The following is a 26,780-nucleotide window of genomic DNA, read 5'->3' as shown; positions in this document are numbered from 1 at the left end:
TAAGCCCAGTCTGTATCGACATGCGTATGCAGGTCATGAGCATGTATCGACATGGATATAAATATCAGGGGCTGAGTCTGAATCGAGATGGCTCTAAATGAGCCTTTCATCCTCATGTTTGTGAATATCATGAACTCAGCCTGTATAGACATGATTATAACTAGCTCAACCTGTATCGAAATGAGTAAACCTCATGAGTATAGGTACAAATATAATAGGTCAAGCGTGCATCGACATGGATATAAAAACTACGAGACTACATCTACATGGATATAAATAGTATGAGCCCAGCCTGTATAGGCATTGGTATGATTGTCACGAATTCCGCTTGTATTGATATGGACATAAACATTATGAATACAGCCAGTACAAACAATGATGTGAGTGTCATGAACTCAGTCTATATAGACACAGATTCAGACTGGACTTGCAACATTTAGCCAAACTCTATATACTGTTTTTACACTTATGTTGAAATCGCATCAAGTACTGTTCAAAATGTTATCTTATATATAATTTGTCACACCATGTTTGGCACATTATTAATGATTCAGGGAAATAAATGAGTTACGTGTAAATGAAGGATTTGAAATTATCCCAACAAGATTTTCAGGTGAAACATATAGCGGTCTATCATCATGAAGTGTCCATCACCCCTAACCTCCCAAAAAACAAATACAAAATCAAAACACCCTCAAAAGGACCCAACAAAAATACCACAATAAAAACTGCCAGCGCATTTATTCTTCAAAATAATTTAAATCACCTAAACTTAAAGATCAGTCTAAGAAAGAATCAAAATGAAATAGAGGAATCATTATCTTGTATATTAGAATAATATACCTAATTATTTTAGACAGAGAGTTACGAGAAATGCAAGATGTCTGTATGTACATCCAAATACTACATACCCATCCGCTCAAACGGGAGAGTCATTAACATGTTGATTACTCTTAAGGCAGTCACATGATCAAGTCCTGTCTGCTTTTATAGATCGATTTACTTAAACATTATACAAAGGTTATTTCTCTTCCCTTATATCTTCTTTGTATATTGTGTGCAGCCTAAGCATGTAATTTGAACCTTCAAACGTGATAACCGAGATTAGGTTCCGCCATATGTGTCTAAAACTGACATAACTGCAAAATAATAATGCAAGGAAACGAATACATGCGGCTTCGATAATACTGTGATCAACATTTAAATAGTGCATTCAAGAATTACTTATCGTAATTTCGGATGTTTGTTTAGGTTTGTATAATAAACAGCGAACACCAAGACCTTTAGATTCACCATTGCTTGTTTCATTCCCTTGTGGTATTATTTAGCTATGGACGATAAATGTGAACTTTTGCTACCTGTCCACAGAAGACAAAATGTTTGCTTTAGCTACCTACCAATCAGATAACATCTTTCATTAAGGTTTATTAATTCATATTACTGCTGAGGAGGCTTAACGTAAGTTTCCAGTTAATTGCTGAGAAATAGGGGCATCTTCATGTACCATATAATAATATTTAGGTTCACTGGTATGTGTTTGTTGTTTTGCTAGCTTAAAACTGTGCACACAAACATAAATGACAATCAACGATTTATGATTCTACAAGTCGACAAAAAATAAGATTTGTTTGATCAGCGTTTGGAGTATAATAATAACAACGTATCTGCTACTTTAATTACGGTAGATAAATTAATATTATTTTTAATGCTTAGAATGACGAAGGATTATATACTTTCCTCGTATGATCGATCCGAAATATCAAGAACACGAAGTTATGAAATTAAATGGATCTCATTCGTTTTGCAGATACTGATATTTCAATGTAATAACCCTCCCACCCCAGTCCAAGACATTTTTTCTTATATTGGAATGGTTCCTTTCCAGTCGGAATAACCTTTCGTTCATGGTAGAAGATAGGTTGGACTGGTAATCATAATAGCAGGTTAGAAAACACTTATGGAATGACTAAGTTTCCCACCTATTTTGTCCTTGCCAGCAAGGACGTTTACGTTACAGTCCAAAACGTCATTCCACATGGACTGTCCAGGTGTCACGGTTGAAATCCGACCCTAATATCCTATGTCTTAACTTCCCTAAATAATGACATGACTCCAGGATAAACCGCCCACCTCCACGCATAGATTCATCTATGATGTATATCACTATTTACTAACTTATGTTCTTACCATTTAACATATTTTTCAGTGTATGCTCATTCAGATTTCTTTTAGGGGTCGTATGCATGTCAAATGTTTTGAAGACCTTAATAATTAAATAAATGAGAACTTAGATATAGTCTTTATTTTTAAAACAACTTTTAGCAGCATTTAAAATACACCATTGAATTAGAACATCTAAAATACAAATATAATATAACATAAAGTAATAAGGCAGGTATAACAACATTTGTACGCACATTTATATGATATACATATAGTACTTGACATATTAATATATTTGATTTTTTCAATGTTTTTGGTTGTTCATACGCATATACATAAAATCAAATATATGAAATAGACATATGAATACGATTATGGTTTCATTCATGGGATAAACAAACTGATTAATATAGCCTTCTTTATGAAGAATTGCATCGTTTCATCTGAACCACAAAGGTATGATTATGCTTGTCAATATTGCTAGTTGTTGGATATTACGGTATTCATTTAGAAACATAGTTATAGAAAGTTTAATCGGCGTTCACATCAGTTTAGAATGAAACTTAAAAGCATATGTGACGATGAAGTCTTGTTCGACAGAATAGAAACAATGATTAAAAAGAAGAAAGAATGGCCCACTTGATTTTTTAGCTACACCAGAACAAAGAAACGAAATTGCATATTGATTCTTAAAAATAAATATCAACATTACTGCGATATTACAACAAGTTATTGCTATTATGTGGATACCACTAAAGACTGGCTTGGGTGGATACCCATAAAGACTGGCTTGTGCGGATACCCATAAAGACCGGATTGGAGTAGGGGGTTCTTAGTTATAAATTAGAGAGGGAAAGGTAACTGTCTAATATAACACCGAGTCTGGAATAACACTAGGAGGTAAGAAGGGCATTCTACATTTCTAACCATTTTATGGCAGTTGATTATGAGACAAATGAATTTTAATCATTACTTTGCCTCATCTAATTATTATATAATATGAATAAAATGATGAAATATTCTATAGGTCTAAATAACCGAGATCCGCATGCTAACTGAATACGTTCAAATGTATGTATAGATGACTTCGGATATACTGAAATATGTACTCCTGTGTGTAGTATTGTTCATAGTACGTATCTCTGAACCAGTAGAGTTACACATAATAATGCATTTTAGATCCGTTTGAGTACATGTAGGAGGATACCTGAATGTGTTATGAGTGCTTAATATGGTTTTTAACATTTGCATTATTATTACATGTATTATTATTATTATTATTATTAATGTATGAGGTAACTATGAATTCATTGTTAAAGAAAATACAGAGAAAATACATTTTCAGAATTCTGTTTTCGATATGTAATAAGTACATTCCAACTTTTAAGACATTAAAACCCTAATACAAATGTAAGGAATAAGTAAGACGTAAGGATAATAAAAAGCAAAATGTATGCTTCATCTTCAGATACCGCTCCGGTGACCTAGTGGTTAGATCGTCCGCCTCGATGCGGGAGGTCGTGGGTTCGATCCCCGGCCGAGTCATACCAAAGACTTACAAAAATGGCACTAACAGCTGCCTCGCTTGGCGCTCAGCATTAAGAGGTTAGTGTTAGGACTGGTTGGCACGGTGTCAGGATAATATGACTGGGTGGGACATCATGCTACATGTCTGCGGCATGATGCCCCAGTGCTAGACATCACTAAAACTGCCACATTGCAGACATCGTAGCGATACGACTGAAAAATTGTTAAAGCTACGTTAAAAATCCAAATCACAACACAACATCATCTTCAGAATCGTCACGCTGGTAATCCAGAGAGAGAAAGAGAGAGGTTTGTGATATTCGTTATGAAAGAGGACACCATCCGTAACACTAGCAGAATAAATATGTCTGAAATCTGAGAGCTGGAAATATTAGCATTTGTAGCTAAATTGTAGGGTCACCCATAAGAGTTACTTTTTTCTATGACTTTACGAAAATGCTTTGTATTGAATTCATACGAGCTTCTTATATTAGTTAAAAGTACATAATAAAGGATGTAATTAGTTATATTATGTTTGTTAAATGATAGCTTCATAGGCAAATATTGCCTGCCAGATTGTAAGAACGGACGGGTGGAACATTAAATAAAAATACATTTGGATGTTTTATTTAAGTAAGAGAGAAGTTATGCTGAACGTAAGAGATAAATTAAACTCAAAGTTATAATTTCAGCAAAACGTTTGATAACAGTAATGTTATATCAGAATATGCGTAATAAGGCTGGATACTCTCATTTCTAACGTAACTGTGCTTTTCCTAACTGAACAATTACACTTAATCAAATTATATTCCTTTCAAATGCGTCCAGTATACCTCTCGTTTGGTCTCGTTTAGACTGCACTATATATATATATATATATATATATATATATATATATATATATATATATATATATATATATATATAGATATATATATATATATTCTTTTTGTTTATATGGATACTTTGATTAATAACAATGCATATCAATTCTAATGTTGACTTTATATTCTCGACTCTATATACATTTTCTAGGAATTTTTGCCAAATCGGTGGTTATTTAAAAGTATGGACCACTGTTCGATTTCCAGAAAATAAAGAGATTGGTTTGCTTTCCAAAGTAAGTAAGCAAATAAGACTATATCATTGGTATTAATACAGTACACAGTCGTACCATTGTTAATTTTTTTTTTAAATTAATGGTACGAAATTTGAATTATTATACATGTAAAGGACTGGTCCATAAGCAAACATCCAAACCATTTGTAAGAATAGTCGTGGAAAACATTATATAATTTTAATGAGATAAATCCAACTAATAGCAAAAATTCTAAATTTTACCACAATGTGTGATAGCGTAAAATTGTTGTTGTTGTTGCTGTTGTTGTTGTTGGGTTTAAAGTCATTTTTCAGCACAAGATAGGTTATACATGGCGGCCAGTTATAAAGGTGGAGGAAGAACCCGGGAAAACTCCGGGAAGAAACACCGAACCACGAAAAGCTACTGGCAAGCTTTCTCACATACCCACATTGGCCGAATCCTAGACTCGAGCCCACGCAGAGGAGAGATGGCAGTGATCCGTAACGGAGAGCGCTTGAGACCACTCGGTCACTAGTAAAAACGTAACAAACATAACAACAGCAACATAATACAAAATTGTGTGAGTATCCACATTGTCACTGTTCCTTCCATTGTAGAAGTTAGAAGTTATTTGTTCAGATACCATTGTTATGTAGATCCTTAGTAAGTAGTGTAAATGTATAATGATCATAAACATATTTCCTTAAATGTTCTGACTCGAACTACCTATGCACAAAAAACATTAAACCGAGACTTTCTAAATAGAAATAACAAAAGAGAATTGTTCTGTATAAATTTACGCCCAGTATTGAACCATTTGTCCATTTTCGTATGTCCTTAATTTCCATAAAACAAGGAAATGTAAGGTAGTACTAAAAGAGATGTAGTTAATTAATAGTTTGATTACAAATTCCGTATGGCATGGACGTTTGGTTACGTTACTCGATATGTGTGTTACAAAATTCGATTAATACACAGGATGTTACTAAAGTTAAAGTTAATAAAGGGTACGTTTTCCAAATATGTTACAGATTGATATTCATTTTCACAAGAATAAAGATAAAATGTAGATTTTCCGACATTTTTAGAGCATAAATCAATAAGAGTCTCACATCTGTTAAAAAGAAGTTATGTATAACAACAGATCGTATATATTCTCATTTTTAACCTTACGAGTGGCCGTGGACAATATCAGTTTTGTATTCGAAGGAATACGGACAATAGCTATATTTTCCGAAATGTTTTCGAGCATGAAGTAATAAGAGTCGCACCTATGTTAATAACAAGTTATATATAGACATCACGAAGCAATCATTCTCAATTATGACCCAACAAACGACCGTTGGCTATATCACGATTTAGTATTGGAAGAAATAAAGGGTAAGCTATGATTTTTAGAGCATGAATCAATCAGAGCCTCACCTCTATTAAAAGAAAATTTTATATAGACAACAGGTCGCAATCGTTCTCAATTTTGAACCTACGAGTGGACGTGTACAATTCATGGCGATTAATAGTTGCACCTCAGTTTGTAAGTAGTTACAAGAATAAAGCAGGGCATAAACATATTTTGATAATTGTGTTGGTGGTAAATGGAAGTAAATTGTGTGGGATAATATTGTGTATTTTTTGACGGATATATATCTCTCTATAGGCCAGGGGCCCCGAGTGACCGAGTGGTCTGCGTGGGTTTGAGTCCAAAGCTCAGCTAGCGTGGGTACGTGGGAAAGCCTGCCAGTAGCTTATCGCGAGTCGGTGGTTCTTCTCTGTGTTTTCCAGGGTTTCTCCTTCACCAGTTATACTGGCCGCCATGTATAGCCTATCTTGTGCTGAAAAATGGCGTTAAACCCAAGAACAACAAAAACAACCACTCTTTAGACCACGTGCACAAGCACATAAACTTCGTTTAGTAGTACAGTACAGCACAGTACAATGCCGCCAAAGCAAGCAAGTGGGAGCAAGGCTTGAAGGGTTGGCAACCAAGAGCATTGAAATACGGAGCGTCAAACATCGGAAGCAAGAATGTTACAACTATAATTTTCAAGAATACAGAATCAATGGTTTATATTAGTTAATACAGGACCATAAACAAGAAATTACACAGATATACAAGAGGAGAAAATATAGAGTGAACACTATTCACGCACAAGGAAAAAAAACAGAAACATGGCGGAGGCTCACAATGCATTTAGGAAACTAGAACTGTTCTTCAAGGCAATAAGAATTGAGACTGAAGAAGGGTCTTTTATTGAATGCAAATATCAGGAAGGTACTCAGGAGTTAGACATGAGACCTATACCGAGGGAAAGAGTTCCGAATAAATCTACAGTAATAATAGTGTTCAAAATGATGAACCCGTACATTTTCGAACAAATCTACTCCATCAACCGAAAAGGATACGAGGGATACATAATACTCCCAAAATGGAAATTACCGGCTTTACAGTTTGGAGAAAAAAGTATTTCTGGAGTAACTGTAATAGTTAAAGAACCAGCACCCATTTTAAAAAAGATCAAGAAACAGATAGGAGAACTATATTTATCGGATATCCCTATGGAAATACCCCTGGAAGAAACGGTTGACCGATTCGAGAACAAATTCGGTATAAGAGTAGAGAAATCAAGGCTGGCGACAGTTCCAGGTTTCAAAATATACAACGGTACCAGAATATTGGAAGCTGAAAAAGCAAAACTAAGAGAGATCAAAAGGGCTTTCTACCTGTATGGCTTTCTGACAAAAGCTTGGTATAAGGGGTGTGTATACCACAGAAAGTGCAACAGATGTGGAGAGACACCAGAAAACCAGTTAACGAACACAGAACAAGTCTAAACATCTACACTGGAAATCGTCCCAACTATGAGGCAACAAGGAAATAAACAACAACAACAAGGGAAAACACAACAACAACAAGGGGATCAGGAACGACGGCATAAAATAGAACAATGAAAAATAACATCACAATCACAACAACAACAAGAACCAAAACAACAAAAAAGGAAAATACAACAAAAATGGCAACAACAAACGCAACAAAATGGACAAAATAAACTCCAACAACAGCAAGAAAAACAAGAGATACAACGGACAAATCGGCACGAAAAGCAAGAAAATAAGAGCTTAAAACAACAAGAGAAACAACAACATCAATTAGTAATAAAAAAAAACACCAACAACAACAGAAATCACAACAACTAACAGGAAAACCAGTAGAAGTAATCCAAAAAACATCAAAAGAACCCCAACCAACAACATCGCTAGAAGAGGAAATAAACAGTGACAGATGCAGAAGGAGAGCATTTAAGAAACAAAAGAGAAAAGAAGAGGCAAAACTGAATCAAACCTGCATATAGAAGATGATGAATGTATTGAATAGAATATTCACCTTATGTTCAGCAACAACAACAAAATATGTAAGAAAAATCATCATGTAAAAAAAATTAATATATTTTTACAATGCTATATAAAAATGTATACAAACATGTTTGAAAATCATAAAAAGATGGAACACTATAAATAAAGAAAAAAATAGCACATACAACCACAAGTAGAGCAGGAGAGCCTCCCGAAATGGTCTGCAAAGATCAACCAGGGAGAGCACCCTCCAAATAAATCTTTAAAAACGTTCGACCACAGGGAAGAGATAATAACATACTCTATGATTGCTGCTGCATGCCAGTTTTAGTGACTTCAGTATAGATTTTCTATAGACATAAATCATAATTCAAGTCAAAAGATATACAACTGCATATCAAAGTTACTGATATGATGGCATAGCTTCTCTATGCACACTTCATACATTCTTTAGCCTTACTTGACATACATAATGAAGCTCAAGTGCCAGAAATTTAAGGTTCAGACCGCCACACAATATGAAACCCCATGTAATATCAATAATGAAATACACAATGCTAAAGAACGATTGACTATTGAGCCAGAAGATTACATTAATCGACAGTAACAAAATTCGTTATTGTTCATCAAGTGTGATGCATAAAATTCACCGTATCTCATCAGTATGCACACACAAAAAAAAACACAAAAAGGGGGTGGGGTGGGAAGTTGCATAGGACCGGAGGTGGGACTTAAAACTTAAAATTCCACACCAAATATTTTCTAAAACCAGGATTGCATTTCTCTGCTCCTCTGCCGTTCAGTTGAAAGTGACGCTAATTACAATTCAAGTAACTGTGCGCAGTTGCAAGCCCTGACAAATGATTGGCCAGTGAAACCGATGTCACCACTACGGGACAATTCAATTGGCCCTTCTGGGCTCTGTTCATTGTCATAACAGAGTAAGCTAAAACATTGACACAACCTCCTCACACCACCCATAAATGTACTTACGCAGGCGTAAGTAGTTTTATGGTCTTCGTTCTTTTCGAATGCACAGATTATGATTTGCAAATAAAGATTTCAAAACTAATTAACTGTATGAAAAGCTACAAAAACTGTATCATCTCATATCAATTTTGTTGTAGGCCACGTATGGCCGTGTAGTCTACAGCGCCCGCCGTTAAAGATCAAAGGTATCTCGCCTGAACCCGACTCTCATACTCAGCCAGCGTGAGCGTCTGAGAAACCTTGCTATTAGTTTCTCGTGGTACGGTGGTTCTTCAGGGATTATTCCGGTTCTTCCTCCACAAGGTATACTGTCTGCTGATTAATTATTTGTTTCAACATTTATCGTTGTGTCCTCTTGTCTGTAGCACTTCCTTATTTGGACAACTGATGTTAGTACCATAATAAACAACGGAATACATATTTAGATGCCCCCAAAAGGGTAAAGGTCTTGATTAAATGTTCTACTTACGGCATTAAAATCACCATTGATTTGTTTTATTTCAATGATTTTGATCTTATGAGCTTAAAAAGTGTGCTTTCTGGGCTCATTTTAAATATTGTTGATAGTACTTGTTGTGTGATAGGATATGTCTGTTGTAAACTGTTCTTTGATATTTTAGAGTGAGCATAATTTGAAGTAAAACTCAAAAAAATTGTGAACCTGAACCCTGACAATTCTGTTAAAAGATGGAAAAAGGTACGGTGACATGTATTTCTGACATCTTGATAATGACATAACGCTTGTCATGTTTCTTTTGAACCACGACGCAAAGTCTCCAGAATGTATCAACATCGTGAGCTCAGCTTGCACTAACTTTAGTATAAGAATAGTGAACTGAGTCTTTATCGAGACGGGTATATACGTCATGGGCCTGTGTTGACAGGGATATAACTAGTATGGGCTCAACCTGTATTGACATGGGTATAAATATAGTGAAGACAGCCTGTAAGGCATAGTTAGAGAAATCAATATCTCAACCTGCATTGGTACGGGTATATCTGTCGTGAGCTCAGACTCTTGTGACAGGGTTATACTATCACGAGCTTAGCCTGCATCAACTTGCATGTTAGAAACATGATCTTAGTTTGGCCTGTATCGACCAGGGCGTGAATAACATAATCTCATCTCAGCCTATATAGCCATGGATATATATATATATATATATATATATATATATATATATATATATATATATATATATAGCGGACTCAGCTTGTAGCAACATCAGCATAAAGACCGTAAGCTCATCCTATATTAAAATGGTTACAAATATCATGAGTTCTTCCTGTATCGACATGAGTATAAACGTCATGAACATGTATCGATAGTGATATAAATATTACGGGCTCTGTAGCGACATAAGCATGAATATTACGAACTCAGCCTGCATCATATGGGATCATGATCTCAGAGTCTACTGACAAGGGTCTAAATGTCATGATATCAGCCTTTATCGTCATAGGTATTTCTGCTATTAGCCTGTATTAATAGGGTATAAATTTCATAAGCCCAGTCTGTATCGACATGCGTATGCAGGTCATGAGCATGTATCGACATGGATATAAATATCAGGGGCTGAGTCTGAATCGAGATGGCTCTAAATGAACCTTTCATCCGCATGTTTGTGAATATCATGAACTCAAATTGATTATAACTAGCTCAACCTGTATCGAAATGAGTAAACCTCATGAGCATAGGTACAAATATAATAATCCAAGCGTGCATCGCCATGGGTACAAATAAATGGCCTGCATCTACATGGATATAAATAGTATGAACCTAGCCTGTTTAAAAACATTGGTGTGATTGTCATGATCACCGCTTGTATCGACATGAACATAAATATTATGAACTCAGCCTGTACAAATATTGGTGTGATTGTCATGAGCTCCGCTTGTATCGACATGAACATAAATATTATGAACTCAGCCTGTACAAATATTGGTGTGATTGTCATGAGCTCCGCTTGTATCGACATGAACATAAATATTATGAACTCAGCCTGTACAAATATTGGTGTGATTGTCATGAGCTCCGCTTGTATCGACATGAACATAAATATTATGAACTCAGCCTGTACAAATATTGGTGTGATTGTCATGAACTCCGCTTGTATCGACATGAACATAAATATTATGAACTCAGCCTGTACAAACATTGGTGTGATTGTCATGAGATCAGCTTTTATAAACATGGATATAAAATATATTGACAAGGACCTTGTGCTTACTTAATTATTGATATATGATAAGAAGTTCGACAGAAATTCAAGCTATTTAGTAAGTCGAGGTTTCTATTGGTTTCGTTTGGAGATAAGAAGTTAAAGGTTATGAATACCACACGTTATCGCAGTCAAGAAATAGAGACGTATAATTGCTTATATAGGTAGCAATTAGAGTTGTGTTTAGGTGAATGTCGCAGTGATTTATTGCATCGAACTTGTGTGGAATTAAAACAGAATCGATTATTTTACGCAGTTTGCTTATTTCAGGCATCAAATGGCCAGGGTAAATACTTGTTTTATGTGTTACTTTGAAAAAATTATAACATTAACCGATGAGAACTGAGCTACTGTAAGCACAAAGACAGTTGAAATATGACACTATTATTATCTATGAATATGTTGTAACTGACAAATCAACTGAGGAAAGGAAGACTGTTCGTTACTTTTCATTTTGTCTTTACTGTCTTTTTGTGAGGGTTTTTTCATACAAGTAAATTATTGCAGAAATCAATATATTACGTGGTGTTTAATGTCAACATATAGCATATAAAGTCACCAGCCTGATTCCACCTTTGTAATTGTAAATTATCCAATTAAATTTATGAAGCTAAAACAAACGTTGAATAAATTTCAAACAGAAAATGTATTTATATTGGACTTGCAAAATCTAGCAAAATCAATATACTATGTTTAAGTTGAAGGTTATCAACGCATCAATTATTGTTCCAAATAATAAATCATGTCTAATTTATAATATCATTTCAGACAAATATCACACATTATCGATAATTCAGGGAAATTTTTGAGTTAAGGCGAAAAGAATTATCTCAAATTCAAGCCCAGCAATAATTTCAGGTGAAAAATGTAGCGGTCTCTCTGCATGAAGCTACCATAATACAAAAGCACAAAAACAAGCAAAGAAAAAACCCAAACACCAACCACTCATTTAACAACAAGCAAAAAAGCCCCCCCCCCCCAAAAAAAAAACTAACAAACAACAAAATGAACATTTGAGCGCATCCATTATCCAAAATGATTTGAAAACACATTTTTATTAATGATAAGTCTGCGAAAGATTAAAATGAAATAGAGGAATCATTATCATTTACATGAGAATCGCCTACCTAATTATTTTAGAGTGACAGTTACGAGAAATGCAAATTGTCTATATGTATATCCAAATACAACATAGTCATCGACCCAAACAAGAAAGTTACATTTCATAAAGTATTTATAGTGATAGAGTCATTAGCATGTTGGTATCTCTTTAGGCAGTCACATGATCAAGTCCTGTCTGCTTTAATGGATGTATTTACTCATTATACAAAGGGAGTTTCTCTTCAAGTATATATTCTTTGTACATTGCGTGCAGCCTAAGCACGTATAGTGAACAAAGGGAGAGAGATAAGGGCTGGAAAATTTACCACAATATATAAAAAAAGCGGAGGGCCTATATAAAAGAGAGGAGTTAAAGCGGGGGTGGGATATATTGAAACTTTACAAATTAATGAAGGAAATGTTTCCGACAGAAAGAAAAATTTTAAAACATATTGAAGAATTTTATAGTAAGCTGTATACCTCACAACATATTAATAATAACTCAATAGAGGAGTACCTACAAGGAGTAGATTGCGAGATGATATCATCAGAACACAAGAACTTGATGATTTCATCTCAAGAGAAGAAATTTTAAATAGTATAAATAACTTGACTAAAGGAAAATCCCCAGACAGAGATGGACTAACCGCGGATTTTTATATGAAATTCCGTGGCGAGTTGTCGCCCATTTTAGAATGGTTATACAACAATATTCATTTGAGAAATGATAATATGACAGAAAGCATGAGGGAAGGGATTATAACACTAATATACAAAGGGAAGGGGGATAGGGAAGATCTATAAAAAAAACTGGAGGCCCATCTCACTCCTAAATACGGACTACAAGTTATAAGTACATTTTTAGCAGAAAGATTTAAAAAGGGAATGAATATAATCATAAACATAAATCAAACATGTGGGCTAAAAGGGGATATTGTATTTTTTGACCAGCAGAAAGCATTTGACAGATTAGAACACAACTATATGCAAAAAGTCTTAGAAAAATTTGGATTTAGAAATAACTTTCAAAAGTGGACTAAAATCCTGTACAACAAAATAACCTCAAGAGTTCAGGTCAATGGAGCGAACACGGGAAAATTCGACATACAATGATCAGTGAGGCAAGGATGCACACTATCTGTGCTATTAGATGTAATAGCAATTGAGATCCTAAGTATAAGACTGAAGTAGTGAAGGGGGATATTATAGCGTCAATGGGACTTATCATTAAAAACACCCCTGGGAACATATAGCGTCAAGGGAAATTTAACATGGAGAAAAATCGTGGGAACATATAGCGTCAAGGGAAATTAACATGGAGAAAAATCGTGGGACTGTTGAGCGTCAAGGGGATTTGAACATGGGAATAGGGGACTGTATAGCGTCAAAGGAATTTAAACAGGGTGGGACTGTATAGCGTCAAGGGAAATGGAACATGGGATTTTTTTTATTAAAAAAATAAAAAAAATAAGAAAGGGTAGGCACTTCAAAGGCTATCTCTTTTCGAGAAATATGGCTGGCCCTGAAAAGGGCCTTTGGGTTTATGTTAATGTATTCATTAACATAAAGGGCACCGTATTGGTCTTCTTCTTGTCCTTAGGCTGCGTCTCACTGTTGGCCCGTAAACCAGCACTCTTTTCAGGCATCCTTGTCTTTCAACGTAGATCCTACGTATCCACAGGCTGGTGTTTGTCCTGTGGACAACGGTCCACTTGGATCGGACATACATGAGCAAGTCTGTCCGAAACATCATGGAAGACACAAGGGTGGATGACTCAACTGTGGCCCACATCTTGAAGCGACGAGAACAGGTGAATCAATGCACTGAACTGCGCTTATTATTAAGGTACAGGTAGGATTGAAACGGATTGAGTTCATTCACCAATCCGAACACGCGTTACAAAATTCAGTCAGCCCGCATCCAATCCGAAGAGAGCAGTCTGTGACGTCACGTAGTCTATATAGATTCGTTAGCGCTTGTGTGCAGTCAATCTATGCGACAGTGATTCAACATGACGGAAACTCAGAAAACGATCCAATGGGGTGCACCAGCAGGGGAGACCACCCAAGGGAACCCGGACTTACTTTCAGAAGAGGTGAATTGGGATTTTGTGGATTTTCTCTCCTCGCAAGAATTTGTTCCGGAACCTTCGTTACCTTCTTTATTACCGCAAGTGGAGAATTTTAGACAGAGACAGAAAGAAGAATTGGAGAAATTTATACAACGACAAAAGGAAGCGGAACAGGCTTTTCTCCTACAGCAACAGCAACAAGAAGAAGAGGTAAGAAAAAAACAACAGCAACAACAGCAAGAAGAAGTAGCAGCAAAGAAACAAGAGGGTGAAAATCAAACGGTCACGGTACTGTTGGACATTTTAGCGGAGTTAAGAAGTCTGAAACAAATGTATCAGACTTCTTTATCACGACCGAAGAGAATACGACCTTCCCGAGCTAAACACGTCAACCCTGTGACTAAGCCTACCGTACCACCCTTAGTGATTTCAACCCAATCATCATCAACATTACGCAGTTCAGAAGTAGGCCTTGGCCGTGGCAAAGGCATAAGGCAGTTAAAGTTGATTGCTTAAACTCACCCCTACACCATAAAGAGAAAAAAGGCCCTTTTCAGGGCCACCCACATTTCTCGAAAAGAAATACAATTTCAATTTGCCAATAACTCAAAAAAAAACCCCACCCATTTTACCTTTATAGTACGTGTCTGTGTATGAGTGCGTGAGTGTACGTTCTTATTTTAAAATCAAAACTAAAAGACTCTTACCTTATATCATTCATTTATTCTTTTATCCATTTTTTTACAATCCAATTCACAATTCACAACACAACACTTTAATAAAAAAGTTCAGTGACTTCTTCTTTCTCCTTCTTTAGTCTCTCTGTTTTTTGAATTTCTTCACCGTCTTTTCCTCATTTTCTTCCCTTCTTCTTTTCTTCTTCTCCTGTTTCTTTGCCTCTTGTAAATAGAATTGTCTTTTTTCTTCCTCTTCTTCTGAAGAATTCCTCTCTTCATCCGAAGAATCCCTCTCTTCTTCTGAAGAATCCCTCTTTTCTTCTGACTCCTCTTGTTTCCTTTTTGGGCAATCTGGAGACCAATGTCCTTTTTCTTTACAATAATAACAGGTATCTTGACTTTTGTCTTTTTTAGTCCCTGTTTTTGTTCTTTTTTGACGGTCTGGACACTCTGAAGACCAATGCCCTTTCTTCTGACAGATATAGCAAGTATCTTGACTTTTATCTCTAAAGGAAGGAGAGTAGTCCGTAGGCTGGTCTGAAGAGAATTTTCTAATGACCCCTCGCAAAGCTCTGACGAAACGTTCCATCTGGTTAGTCTCTTCCATCGTTGTGCTCGGCTTGAGAGTGAAATGAATAGTGAAAGGACAAGACACACACCCTTTTATATACGCTGGTATGCTATGACTATAAAGTAGTTCATGGTGTTTGAACTTGAGTCATTTGACTTTTTGCTTTCAAGATGAAACGATCTAATTCATTCGAGAACAAAGAAGAAAGAAAGAAGTAAGAGGCAGAAACGTGATCTATCGCCTCGTACCAGGGCTGAAATCTTGGCACAAATTCATGCCAGTGATTTTGAAGGGGACATGAGTGAACCAGAATCAGAACCCTCTAAACCAATTTCACCACCCTTAGTTAACCCTGAAAAGTACTATTCTATTCGAGAGACGGAAAAGCGCTCCTCTAGAAAATTTAGAACTACGGCTTACAAATACACGGTGAAGTTTAAAGATTTCAAGGCTGAAGTGCCGTTAGAGAAAGCAGAAGTGTTTATCACTGGGGTGTGGGATTCTTTGCTCACTGCACTCAAGCAACAATGTCAACCCAAAGAAGACGATCGCTTGAGACTTTCCATACAACACGACGGTTTGAAATCCCCTGTTTGGATCGAGTTTAGCACCCCTGCAGAATTGACCGCTTCCAAAGTCATGGACAAGATTCAACACGTGCAACAATCTAATGACCAGTTTGACATCACCGATGGAAAAGCCACATTGGACATGACCCACGTCTCTCCTCCTCAAGGGACCGGACGCAAAAAGATGTTATTGGTGAACGACCTTCGCAGCATTAAGCGTAGCCTTGTCCAAATTCACAACCCTCATGACCAGATGTGTTTAGCCCGTGCCATCGTGGTGGGACGAACCTATGCCAACAAGAACGACACGGTAGAATGGAAAAGAACCTGGAAAACTATTCAACAATCCGACCGAGCCAAACAACGAAACGAAGCAGAACTTCTGTTACAACAAGCCGGACTGTCCAAAGACACACCCTGTGGCATTCCTGAGATGCAAAAATTGCAAGATGCCCTAGCTCCACGTTACACCTTGAAAGTGCACCCTCAAGAAGTGCGCGGGTCTTTGTTGTTTCGAGGGCAAGACTTTAAGGACGGAAAATACATTCATGTTTATTATCACGATGACCATTTCGATACCATTACCACTATCACCGGATTCCTGGGATACGGTTATTACTGTGAGAAATGTGACCATGGTTATAATAATCGAGAGCAACACAAGCATTGTGGATCGAAATGCTCAGGATGTTTGGCCTCTTCACCCTGTCTGAGCGAAGAACCAGTGCCTTGTTCAACTTGTCTGCGCACGTTTGTTAGCCCTACCTGTTACCAACAACATCTGAAGACGCAAGGTTCACAGAAGAAATGCGCTTGTCAACTTCTGAGATTGTGCCCTACGTGTGAACAAGTCATACGTACCAATAATACCAAGGCACACGTATGTTCAGGAAAGAAAAAATGTCACATTTGTCACCACATCGTGGACTTGGAACACCAATGTTACGTGCAAAAATACCAACCCCCACCAGAGAAAGAGGACGGTCACAAGAAGAAAGGCAATTTCATCTTTTTCGATTTCGAATGCATGCAAGAAACCGGCATTCACATTCCTAATTTCTGCGTGGCTCATCGAGCGTGCGAGAAGTGCATTCAAGAACCTATCTTCAGTCATTGCCCTCACTGCAGCAAGATTCCTGGAGGACGTGAAAAAATCTTTTGGGGACCGAACACGCTAGCCGATTTTGCCCAATGGGTCTTAGACCACGTCGACAAGACGTGGAGCCAAGAGGACATCGAACGTTAGGGAGATTGTCATCGTCATGCCACGGCGATGGCTCACAATTTCTCCGGATACGATGGACAGTTTCTTTTGAGGTACTATACGGAACAAGGCACCGAGCGTCCTAAAGTGACTTTGAACGGAGCCAAAATCATTTTCATGCAAGTGGACAAGTGCAGTTTAAAGATTCGATGAGCTATTTGGCCATGCCTTTGAGTCGAATGCCTAAAACGTTTGGAATGACAGAAATGGCTAAAGGTTATTTTCCACACTTTTTCAATACGGAAGCCAATCAACATGCCGTTCTACCCCATTTACCCGAGGCTCACTATTACGACCCCGACAACATGCGTACCGAACAACGAGAAGCTTTCTACGCTTGGTACCAGGCTCACGCCTCGGACCCTTTCGACTTTCAGGAAGAAATGCTAAAGTATTGTCGTTCAAACGTGGACATTTTACGGCGTTGCTGTGGAAAATTTCGAGAACTGTTCATGGAACACGGAGGGGTCGATCCTTTGAAAGAAGCTTGCACCATTGCCAAAGCGTGTTCCTTAGTGTATCGACAACGATTCATGCCTGAAAACACCGTGGCTGTCATCAGTCCTCAAACGACCCACTATGTCAAACGTCAATACTCGGTCAAAGCCCTACGTTGGTTACATTACTTGTGCGACAAGGAAGACAAGTGGATTCAGCATGCCCGCAACGGAGGGGGCGAAAAGACCATCGGAACGTATTCGGTCGATGGCTGGGACTTAGAAAACCCCAAGATCGTGTACGAGTTTAACGGTTGCTTATTTCACGGATGTCCCGTCTGTTACCCTGACCGTGGCACTAAAAATCAGTTTTTGCAACGAACCATGGAAGACTTGTACCAGGACACTTGTCAGCGGCGCCTAAAGTTAGAACAGCAAGGATACCAAGTGGTGGAAATGTGGGAACACGAGTACGATCACCGTATGAAAACCGATCCCGAGTTTAAACGCCTTGTGGAAAGTTACCAGTTCATGGATCCGCTGAACCCGAGGGATAGTTTGTACGGAGGAAGGACCAATGCCACCTGTTTGCTGTACCAAGCCGACGAAGAGAAAGGAGAAGAAATCAAATACTTGGACGTGTGTTCGCTGTATCCCTACGTGTGCAAATATTGTCGCTTTCCTGTAGGGCACCCGCAATTGCTGACGGAACACATCGACCTGAAAAACATTCGACAATACGAAGGCTTGATCAAGTGCAAAGTTTTGCCTCCCACGAACCTATACCATCCCGTCTTACCTCACCATTGTCAAGGCAAACTGATGTTTCCATTGTGCCGTACTTGTGCCGAAACGTGCAACCAAGACCAACCTTGTCATCACAACCAGGAAGAACGTGCCTTGACGGGAACCTGGGTCAGCGTGGAATTGTTCAAAGCTCTGGACATGGGATACCAACTGTTAGAAGTGTACGAAATTTGTCACTTTCCCAAGACACAACAATACCGCAAGGGTGACCCCACGCAGAAAGGCATTTTCACAGACTACGTGGATGCCTTTTTGAAACTGAAGCATGAAGCCAGCGGCTATCCTTCCTGGTGTCACACTCCCGAAGACCAAATAAAATTCAAAGAGAAATACTACGAACAAGAAGGCATCACTTTAGACCACATCGAGAAAAACGAAGGCAGGCGATCGTTTGCCAAAGTGATGTTAAATTGCTTGTGGGGTAAAATGGCACAACGACCGTGTTTACCCAAGACGGAATATTTGACAGAACCTTCCCGCTACTTCCAGATGATTCACGACAAAACCAAATACATGAAACACGTGGACGTCGTTCGAGAGAATTTGATCTTGGTCAATTACGAAGAAGATCTGGACTTTGTACAAGACGACCCTTTTGGAAATGTCATCATTGCGGCTTACGTGACAGCCCATGCTCGCTTAAAATTGTACGAAGCTTTAGAACTGTTAGGGGAACGCGTCCTGTACTTTGACACGGACAGTTGCATTTACATCCATCACCCGATTCAACATCACCCTAACATCGAAGGAGACCGTTTAGGAGCCTGGACAGACGAGCATCCCGACGACAAGATTTTAAGTTTCGTCAGTGGCGGTCCCAAAAATTACGGCTACCAATACCGTGACAAACAAGGAGAAGTGCACACGACGTGCAAAGTGAAAGGACTGACTCTGAATTATCGTACCAGTCGTGTGGTCAACTTTGGGGTATTGAAAGAAGCCTTGCAATCGGGAGAGGATGGAAACTTTAAAGTGACCACCTATCAACCGAACAAAATTGTACGTTTACCCACTCACCACATCGTCAGTCGACCCTTGGAAAAAGTCTATCAAATCGTGTACCAGAAGCGAGGTCGACTTCCCAATCATTTCACCTTACCGTATGGACACGTTGGTATAAAACATTGGTTGTAAGAGGATAGCCACCCACTAGAAAGATGACTTCGCCACAGCAAGAATCGAGTGAGAAACCCGATGAGAACTCCAAGTTCAAACCCTACCATTTTCCAGTCTTCTTACCTGACTATTGTGATAGTGCCCGTCGATTGGACACGTTTCAGAAATGGCCTACGGATAGGGAAGGATTACCTTCTTCGCATGTTTTAGCTAGAACAGGATTTGTCTACTTGGGACCTGAGTCAGGATTGGGATACGAGGTACAGTGTTTCGCTTGCGGACTGAAGTTACGAATGGATCTATGTATCTATAAAGATTCAGCTATTCTGGAACATACTCGATGGTCTCCGCACTGCCCTTACCTTTCTATGGCCTTTCCACCCATCACACTACGGTACAATGTTGACGGTACCTTAGAGACGGTACCTTCCGAAACAAGACATAAAAAACGTAGAAAAGGAAAGATGTACAAGCTGGAGACTGCATTGCGACTAGTATAAAAAAGGGCTATGGTCAAGATCGATAGTTCATTGTGACTACCAAGACCGAGCGAACAAGATGAATACTTTGAAAGAGACATCGTTCCAGTTTGGGGATTGTAAAAAAGTTGTATCTTCCTCTAGTGTGACTAATATTGGATGGATAAGACCCAGACATTGCGACGGAAAATGTCTGGAAGGAAACTGCGATTGTCCATGTGGTTACCATTGTAATTGCGTAACGGAGTTTGCAGACGAGTGCGATTGTGAGCCTTGCGATGGATACGATGCTGTACCTTGTGACCTGAGCGATGCCGTAAAGCATCATGGGAACTTTGTTCTCACTGCCCCTATCATGGAAAGTGATGTTGTGCGTGTCAAACCTGAGGGATGCGAAAGCGATGCTGCTCGTCCTCTTAGACATTTTACCGGGTTTAAAGGGGAATGTCGACCTTCACGTTTACCTCCCTACGGATGTCATCCAGCCCTGAGTAAACTCCTACCCATGTCACTCAACCCTCATCGAAACGAACCTGTGAAAGACGAATATTCGTTTCCTGTGCGTTTGTCGGAATACTGCGACTTTGAAAATCGTCTTCAATCGTTCAAAGGAAAATGGCCAAAGTATCTGGGAGGACCGACCCCCGAAGAATTAGCCAGAGCCGGATTTTTCTACTTGGGCGAAGGAGATAAAGTCAAGTGCTTCAGTTGCGGTGTGTCACTTCACCACTGGGAACCGCAAGATTCGGCCTACGTAGAACATGCTCGATGGTCACCGAATTGTCATTACTTACCCTTAGTGGGACCGAGACATTGAAGTAACTTCTTACCATAATAATCTGTTCATGGATACTTTACAAGAGAACATTCGTGCTTTGCCTGTGGAGTTGAGAGAACGCATTTACCGAGAGCTGGTCAAAATACAAGTGAAACGTAAAGAACAATTGCATCCGTTACGTCACCGGTGTTTGAACCACTAGTACCTTCAGGCTATACAAGGACTGATTGAGTTGAAAGTGTTCCATTGGACAGACATTGATCAACGACCTCCTGGTTATAAAAAGGAATGGTTTGGTATTGACGATTCTATCTACTACATTGTAAACGTACTGCATCGAATTCCAGAGGAAGAGTTAACGAATTACCAACATCTTTCACGTAATGTCAACTTGGTGAAAGAGGAAACTTCTGAACGAATTGTAATGTGTAGATTAGTGGTGAAACGATTTAGATTCGACAATGAATTAAAACCATGTTTGTGCAAACAGTACATTTCTTGTGTCAGACCAAAGAGGATTTAGTATGACCTATTCATGGATACTTTACAAGAGAACATTCGTGCTTTGCCTGTGGAGTTGAGAGAACGCATTTACCGAGAGCTGGTCAAAATACAAGTCAAACGTAAAGAACAATTGCATCCGATACGTCACCAGATCTTTAACCACTGGTACCTGAATGGTATAAGAGAACTGATTCGTCAGAAATTCTTTCAATGGTCAGATATTGTTCAAAACTTTGAGGTCGCTAATGATCGACATGTTCATGATTATGGTTACTTCGAGATTCACCTAGTGCAACGCATTGAGGAAGACAAGTTAAAGGATTACAAACATATTTTACGTGGAATCTGCTTAGCGGAAGAGGAAACACCTAAACGAACTCTGACGTTTCGGTTACAGTATGCAAGATTTAGATTCCCTACTGGAGAACGAAGATCTCTGGCTAGAAAGTACGTGTATTGCATCCAAAAAAAAAGAGAATATAAAAACAGGCTGCCATGCCACGGTTTATGTCACATGTCATCCAACAGATTCCGTGGAAGGAACTCAATGACCATATTCAAACCGTGGATCATTACCATCAATTATTACAAGAATTGTATCCATTCAATTTGGGACGACAAGTGGTGTGTGCCTTAGTGACTTGTTTTCTGGGATTTCGTTTACCAGCCGATTCTTTGTGGACTCTTTACGATCAGTACTTACCACCTCCATGGCCTTAAATGGTCACGAAAAACTCCTTTTGCTCAAAGCCTTGCGTTTTCATCTGGATACTTCTCGACCTCAACAGGAGAAAAAGATTCGTCAACTTTTAGCTACCCAAGACGTGTATGACGATGTGTGTGTAGCTTGTGACTTACATCCCCATTGGACAGATGTCTGTGCCTGGAAAGAATGGGGTTTTGAGGCTTGGACCCAAGAAGTGGCCCAGTATGCACGAGAGTTGTTCAAGGAAAAAAGTTACTTTTCAACCCGTGTTAGTGACGGTGCCAGAAGAACCCGTCACCCAGGACAGGACTGTCGTGGACAGGCCTGAAAGACCCTTTCGGGAGGACACTTGTGTGACCTTACCCCCTACTATAGAACTGGTTAGAACATTACCCAAAACATGTGGTTGTTGTACAGACACTTGTGTTTATTCCACATTCATAGTTATCATGTGCCTTTTATCCTTGTACTTAAGCCTTTGGCTTTTATGTATTTTTGTCTTTCGTATTCATGTTTGAAAAAAAAAACATTCAATAAACGTGTTCTGAAAAAGTATCTAAACTCTTGTCTTGTTTGTTTTTCGTGTCACAAGTGACATTTCTCACACCATGGCTACCTCTACTGTCTCTGCTCCCTCTTCCTCTACTGTCAAAGTCATCGACGAACACTTAGATCGTGCCAGTTGGGAGGCTTTGTATCTTCGCCATCCCTTTAACATGCTCATTGCTGGACCTAGCGGTTCAGGCAAAACCGAATTCGTCAAACGTTTGATCGAACATAAACATCATTTGATCGATCGGCCCCCTCAACGGATCGTGTGGTGTTACAAAGAGTGGCAATCGGCGTACAGCCTCTTGCGAGAAAGTCAAGGCGATTCCATCGTGTTTGTGGAAGGCATTCCTAAAGAAGACGACGGCATCGTCTCTGACTCCCGTCAAACCCATTTGGTCATTTTCGACGACATGTTAGGAGAAGACGAAGAAGAAATTAAATTGTGGTTCACGCGCAAAGGGCATCACCGTAATGCCAGTGTCGTTTACATCACCCAAAATTTGTTTCAACAAAGTAAAGCCCATCGCACCAAAGGTCTCAATGCGCATTACGTGGTCTTGTTTAAAAGCCCTCGAGATAAATCGCAAGTGCAAGTCTTAGCCAAACAGTTAGGAACGCCTTGGCTGACTCAGGCGTACGACGATGCCACTCAAACGCCACACGCCTATTTACTCGTCGATTTTAAACCTACGACCCCCGAGGATTTGCGATTTCGTACCCACTTGTTTCACCACTGGTGCCAAGACGGAGGGTCTGTCCTGTACACGTCTCCGTCCTCGACTTCATTTCACTCCCCATGAAAAAAAATCTATAAAAACCTCAGACCCTTTTTCGTCTGTCTCACACAGTGTGAACATGACGTCCCTTCAGTCGCATCTTCCCGTCAAATTGATTCGTGCCTTGTATGGCATCAGTCGAGAAAAAGATCCACAAACACGAGCTCGTGTCTTAGAAGCTAGTCTCAAAGAAGTCTTACGATGGTTCACGGTGACGGCACGTCAATTACTCCAAGGAATCATTCAGATTCCTCATCAAACCAAACGCTTTTTCGATCGAAACAAAGTCGCTTTGGTCCAACTGGCCGATCCCCGCATCGACACTCAAACCAAAAAACAAATCATTTTGAAACCTGGAGGGAGCGGTACTCTAGGAGGGGTCATCATTCGCTCACTCTTAAGATGGGATCCTAATGCCCCCAAAGTTATCCCCAAGACAAAAGTCCAACGAAGCCCCAAGAAGAAAAAGAAAAAGACCAGGTCCCCAAGAAGAATAACTTCTCCAGTGGCAGGACCCTCCTCTGACCAGACACCACCACCACCCCGGAAAAAAGAAAAGAAGCCCCCAGAAAAAGAAACAGAGAAAAAGTCCCCAGAAAAAGAAAAGTCCACAGAAGAAAACTAGTCGCAAGAGAGGCACATCGGCCAGGACGCAACCTTACACTCGCAAACCACGACCTGCCACGGCAATGACTGCGTCTCCGGCAGCCTCACGTTTGTCCACTTCTCCGTTGATGTCACCAGGAACTGAAGAGTACTTGGAGACGTTGATCACACCAAGAACTTCTCCGTTGATGACCCCCAAAAGAACTTCCCCAGTGGCAGGACCTTCCAATTTAGCGGCAGTGGCTGCTGCTCACAAAGTACCTTCTCCCAAAATCAAAGTCCATGAAAGATCGGGCATGTTACAAAGTTTACTGGATTTGTCCAAGCAAGAACTGGCTCGATTTAGTCCGTTACGTACCCCTGCACGACGTGTCATGCCTGTCCTCAAACTGATACGACGTAAAGACAATCAATGGCGACGCGTTCCAGTATAAAAAAAGACCTGTGACCGAGTAGGGTATCAGTGTTTTTTCGGTGCTCCTAAAGACTCAAAGATGTCACCCTCCAGAAAACCCCAAGGAAAGAAAAGGAAAGGACTGCCACCACGTTTAGCCAAACATGGGGACATGTTATCTGTCCTGTCCAAAGCTTCTCCACCCCTACGAAAAAAACTCATTCAAACGGCCTCCAAAGAGGTCATCGATACCGTGTGCGAATGTTGTTTGAACGTTTTGAAAGGCACGATCCCTTTGTCCAAACACCAGAAACAATGCTTAGGCAAACATCGTCACGTTCTTCGGAAAATGGTTCAAAAGAAAATTCCCATTCGTCAAAAAAAGAAGATGTTGGTCCAACGTGGAGGCATTTTACCTCTCTTGTTAGGCCCCATACTGAAAGGAGTTTTGGGAACCATGTTGGGAGGACTGGTGGGAGCAAGATAAAAAGGCCCTCGGAAGTCCCAAGATCTCAGAATTCACCCCTGACAACCCCATGGAAGGACGAAAACTAGCTTTAGTGCCTTACAAACGATGGATGGAATACCATCGGTGGCAAGAACAACGCACCCCGCATTTACCTCCCAATCCCAATTTGAGCGAGATGTCCCAGTTACAACACGAATTGCAATCCTTGATGGATCGCCAAGATTTGTCCGAAACAGAAAAATCGCAAAAGTACGGTCAACTCTTGCAACGACTGCAACTCTTTCACCAGAAAGCTTTAGACGAAACAGCTTTACCCACTCTAAAAGATTTTAAGACCTTGATGAAAAGTCCAGCACCATCATCATTACCACCACCACCACCACTTCCATCCCCAAGGGTCACCAGAGATGCTACCCCACAAAGACCTGAGGAAGAAGAGATGCGCGAAGTGTTTCAAACACCGTCAGCAGCTCCCATTTCGAGTAAGATTGCAGCATCCTTGTTGACCCCGTCCCCCACACCCCAACGAGAAGAAATGAAAGCTTGGGTTAAAAAGATGATGTCCACGCCTCCTTCGACAGAAGTGAAAAAGAAAGAAGGGAAACCAGAAGCGAAAAAAGAAAAGAAAACCAAAGCCATTCCATTGCCACCTCCACCACCACCACCACCACTACCTTCGACTTCTACTCCCGTAGCCCATCGGACACGTAAATCCGTTTCCAAACCACCCTTTCGACCCACCCAAAGTAGCATCACCGAAGAGTGGGTGACTTATTAACACACCAACACAAAAAATGGAAAAAGTCTTAGCCAGCATTTACTACGATCCCTCGCATCCTGCAGGTTACGCAGGAGTTCAAAAATTGTATCGTGCTGCCAAAACGCGACTGAAAAGTCTCCGTTTACCTCAAGTGCAACGATGGTTACAAGAACAAGCTACCTACACTTTACACAAACCCATTCGACGCAAGTTTGCCAGAAGTCGCACCCGAGTGGAAGGCATCGATCATCAATGGCAAGCCGATTTAGCCGATGTCTCTCATTTGGCCAGCTACAATCGTGGTTACAAATATTTGTTTTGTGTCATCGACGTCTTTTCCAAATTTGCCTGGGTCGTGCCCTTGACTTCCAAATCGAGCAGCGAGTTAGTGCGAGCCCTGCAACGGGTGTTGAAACAAAGCGGTCGTCACCCTCTTCGATGGCAAACGGACAAAGGTACCGAATTTCTGAACCAAGCTTTCCAAAAAGAATTAAAGAAACGTGACATTCATTTTTTTAACACCGAGAATCCCGAAACCAAAGCCAGCATCGTGGAACGTTTTCAACGCACTTTGAAAGAACGCATGTGGAAATATTTTACGCATCACCACACTCTGAAGTACATCGACATCTTACCGCACCTGGTGCAAGCGTACAACCAATCTTACCATCGAAGCATCGGACGTGCCCCGCAAGACGTGACCCCCGAGAACGAAGTGTTGGTGTTTGAGCGCCTGTTTGGTACGTCCCCGACGAGGGCTGTCCCCAAGAAAAGTGGAGAGTTGACCGTAGGAGATTGGGTGCGCATT

This window comes from Sinohyriopsis cumingii, chromosome 8 (genome assembly GCF_028554795.1).
Source record: "Sinohyriopsis cumingii isolate HCF-2022 chromosome 8, ASM2855479v2, whole genome shotgun sequence".
In the NCBI taxonomy this organism is placed as follows: domain Eukaryota; kingdom Metazoa; phylum Mollusca; class Bivalvia; order Unionida; family Unionidae; genus Sinohyriopsis; species Sinohyriopsis cumingii.
This window is presented reverse-complemented; position numbering follows the sequence as displayed.